Source organism: Artemia sp. Qi Xiang Cuo, chromosome 3 (genome assembly GCF_049724085.1).
Source record: "Artemia sp. Qi Xiang Cuo chromosome 3, ASM4972408v1, whole genome shotgun sequence".
NCBI classification, from domain to species: domain Eukaryota; kingdom Metazoa; phylum Arthropoda; class Branchiopoda; order Anostraca; family Artemiidae; genus Artemia; species Artemia sp. Qi Xiang Cuo.
In genome coordinates, this window is record NC_142796.1 from 39,613,410 (window position 1) to 39,617,930 (window position 4,521).

At 36.3% G+C, this 4,521-nt stretch overlaps 1 pseudogene; it reads left to right on the forward strand.

Annotated features, from left to right (window-relative positions):
* Nucleotides 1–2,097: 2,097 nt before the first annotated feature.
* LOC148954083 (serine/threonine-protein kinase pim-2-like) lies at nucleotides 2,098–3,626 on the forward strand (annotated as a pseudogene).
* Nucleotides 3,627–4,521: the final 895 nt, after the last annotated feature.

Consider the following 4,521-nt stretch of genomic DNA (forward strand, 5'->3'; position numbering starts at 1 on the left):
AATTCTACTTTTTTGTAGATAGGAGCTTGAAACATCTACAGTAGGATTTTCTATTACGCTGAATCTGATGGTTTAATTTTCATTAAGATTCTATCACTTTTAGGGGGTGTTTCTCCCTTTTTCAAAAATGAAGCAAATTATTTCAGACTCGTAGCTTTTGATGGTCTAAACTAAATTTGATAAAACTTAGCCTATATTTGAAATCAGCATAAAAATTCGATTCTTTTGATGCATCTACTGGTATCGAAATTCCGTTTTTTTAGAGTTTCGGTTACTATTGAGCCGGGTCGCTCCTTACAAGTTCGTTACGACGAACTGTTTGATACATGTCTCTTATATTTGTCTACGGTATTAGTAGTTCATAGGCATGTGACATGGATTTAGGACCTATACTATGAAACAAAAAGCTTTGACAAGCTAGTTAAGACAATTCGCGGTATCGAACTAAAGTGGTCAAGAGTGACTCGGGCCAATAGCAACCAAAACTATAAAAAGGGTTTTGATAAGAATTAATGCATTAATAGAATTGGCTTTTTTAATATATCCTAAGATTTTTACAAATAGTATTTGCTATTATGGAGTGTACATTTTTTGGGAAGGGGGGATTTTCAGCAGGGAAGTTAATTTTCCATGGAGAGAATTTTCAATGGGAAGAAACTTCCGGGGTAAGGAGGATTCTCATGTGAAAATTTCAAACGGGGGAAGGGGATTTTTCGGCATCATTTGAAAGACGGTCGAAAAGTAAGTCGACAATTTTTTCAACTGAAAGTAAGGACCAACTTTAAAACTTAAAAAGTACAAAAACAATTCCATCTATGGGGGGGGGGCTAACCCTTTCTCATCCATCAGTCTTTTGAGACTTCGTGGAGAATTACTGACTTTGGGCATAAAATGTACTTTTCGATGCTTCAAACACATTCTCCCTACCTGCACACAGATCTACCAACCCTCTTCCATAATGACTGATGCATAGTTATAAACTACCGTGTATAATTTCATCAAGTCTCAAAACAATTAACAGAGTTAAATGATGGTTTAAAATATATTTTTTTTTATGAACTGCTTATTTAGTATGGACTACATCTATCTTAGTAACAAACAATCCTTTCTAATAGAGATAAACTCATGATGGTATGAATAAATATATTCTATTTTTGATATGATGCTCTTAAAAGACTAGATGTCCTCTCAAAATGACAATATACTGAACTCACCTCGCTGAGGTTTAAGGTCTTATCAGAAATAAGCAATTACTTTGCTCATCTCAAACTGGCCTATCTACAGGCCAACCTGGCTCTAGCAGCAGCCAAAAGCAAGAAAGACACCCTAGTTTCCTGGTAAAGCGCATTCCAATGTTGGGGTCACTTTAAAAATGTCCTATGCTAGCCTGCTAGCACAGGTGCTGAATTTTCGATTATACATGACAAATGAAGCGTATCTTGTTTTCGGGGGGGGGGGATTTGAAAGAAAAAGTCAACTTGGCCTTCGGTGCTCTGCGTTAAGATAGCTTGTGTTTCGTAGCTTTCAAAAGCTTATAACTTTAGACTGTAGCATTTTCCAAAATTCTTGAAAGAAAAAATTGGCTGTGTTTTTTTTTTATGTAAAATCCAGACATTTAACATTCTACAGGGTTTTTCGTCTGAGACTTTTGAGGTAACAGCGCAAAGAGGGTATTATAGTCCTCTCTTTTTTTAATTCGGATGAACAAGACTGGACCTCAGTATTTGTCATTGGAGAGATTTAACGAAATGAAGGTAATTTTCCCACTATATGCTAATGTTGACAGAACAAACTAAGATAATATAAAAATAGAGATGAGGCCACACCGAAGGGATTCCCTTTCGGTGAAATCACACCGAAAGAAATCACATTTATTGCTTGCATCACCTGCAAAAACAGGATAATGTCATTCTAAAAACCGAAGAAATAATGTGTAAGACACCTTTTCATGACGTCATCCCAATAAAGTTTGATGACGTCACGGGTCTATAAAACAAGAAAGCTCACAGCACAATAGCATCAGTAATGAAAGTTATCTTTGAATGAAAAGTTTGTCTCACAATTTGTGTAACCTTTAGATTGTAATTTCTTGAAAATATGCTAGTTCATCAAAAGAGAGTTGTAAATCCATGGGACTTGGAGTATGTTCTACAGTACCCAAATGTGATGGACAAAATAGTGGTTCTGCCTGATGATTCAAGTTCTAGAGCTAGTAGTAGTGATTATGCGTATTTCCGACAAAACGATCCTGGTTCAGAAACACAGTTTGACAATGACGAAAAAATGTACAATCTGTTCAGTGTCTTATTCCCTAATTTTATCAGGACAACAGAAAAGAAGCAACATGAGGAATCAATCCCCTTTCAGCAAGATTTACACCTGAATAATGAAGCACAACAATTAAACAACAATATCACTTTACAAGACCCAGCTTATCAATTCAGAGTCATGCTTAGCAATATAGCTGTGATGCTGAACGGTAGCAGTTTCGAGCCTCTAAACCCTGGCCATGAGGCTAAGGACTTCAATGATAGCATTAAATACTCAGAAGCTCAGTTCGAAACTGAAGAACCTATTAGTTATTTTCCAAGTATCCAGAGCCTCGCCTGTTCTAAGACAGGGCTTCCTGGAATAGAAAAAGAGGACTTCCATCCCCGTCAAAGAATTTTTTCAGAATACGAAGTGCAATTTAATAATGAAGTACATATTATTAATGGTTTCTATTTGCAAAAACATTTTGGTACCAGTTTTCAGCCTTTTGACCCAACTGTTCCTAGCTATGTAGCCCAAGTCATAAGTGACGAACCAGAGACAGATTTGGAAATTTTTTTTAAACATTATTCTCTAACTGGTACGGAACTTGGAGAAGGTGCTTCTGGGAAAGTATTCTTAGCAACGAGAAACTGTGATTTAAAACAAGCAGCTGTAAAAAGATAAATTTAAACCCAACTAACCTAATCCAGTTGGACTGTGGCAAATTTTTACCAAAGGAAATATATTTTTTGAACAAAGTTAGAGATATTGATGGTTGTGTGAAGTTACTTGACTATTTTATTGTCAGAGAAGAATGTTGGATTACAACAGAGTATCATCAGAACTCAATAACATTAACAGAATTTATCAACAACCATGAACAGTTAAGCGAAAATAAAGTTATCAAATTTTTTAAACAAATATCATCTATAGTTTCGAGATTGGAAATGGCTGGCATAGCACACAGAGATTTGAAAGGGGACAATATCCTTGTTGACGAAAATGAAAATATATTGGTTATTGACTTTGGATTAGCTGAATCTTTGGAGACGGCAAATGGAATTTTATGTGGCACTCCTGGTTACCTGCCTCCCGAAGTTGAATCCTGTGAAGCCAAATATATGATAGGACCGGTAACTACTTGGTCTCTAGGAGTTATATTGGGGTCCCTCTTGATTGGCAGAGAACCATTTCAGAACGGGCGACGTTCCCTTGAAGCGAAACGTGTGATAGACTCAGGATTAAAAAGCAGGAATTGTTCACTATTGGCTCGTAGTTTAGTCCGCAAGTGTTTACAATTAACGAGAGAAAACAGACCAAGTGTGAAAGAAATACTTGAAGATCCTTGGTTAAGTGTACGCACGAGTGCTTAATGTGAAAATAGGCCACTTTTAGGAATAGATCAAATGGTTTTAATCAAAATTTGTCGTGTGTCGTTTTTTTTTTTAATATATTTTCCAATAAAAATTTAGTACATGTAATAACGTTTTTGTTTATATTCTTTAGATTATATCGCACAAGCAGTGCTTTCACTATGACCGAATTTTCTAGAATGAAAACTTATTTCTTCATAATCTCTCCAAATATTAACGTTTTAAAATGCACAAACTTTAACGCGAAATATGAATCGTTAATTTTAGCTAATCTCAGTTCTCAGATTGATTACAGTTCTCAGTTCTCGTAAAGAGCGAGGTTATTGAGGGGGGGGGGCAACCCCCCTAATATACGTAATAATTTCTGTTCGTTTTGAGTTTTAATGTTGCTCCTTGCTTTCACTTGAATTTATTTTTTTAATTTCTGATCGTTTTTTAAATAATTCTGGGAAATCCGGCTACCCCTCTATGGAAAATTCCCTTCCCCTACAAAAATTCCTCTATAGAAAGATCTTACCAATTATCTCTCCCCTCCACCAGTAAACACCCCTGAAAAACGTCGGTATGCTTCCCAATAGCCAATACTATGTAAACAATGGGCAAAGTTCATAGCTTACAGCTTCTCCTCCGGAAACTGTGAGAAACAAGTCATCCTCAAAGACTTAATTATCAGATTTTTCGATTGAGCTGAACAAAATGGCTATCTCAAAATTTTGATCGGGCGAGTTTGAGGGAAAATGAGCCTGGGATTGGGGCTAGCTGCCCTCCAATATTTTCGGTCACTTAAAAAGGACCCTAGAACGTTTGAATTCCGATCAAATGAGCACTCTCCCAATCTTCTACGATCACTGGTTCGATACGATCACCCGTGGGGAAAATAACAAAAAACAAATAA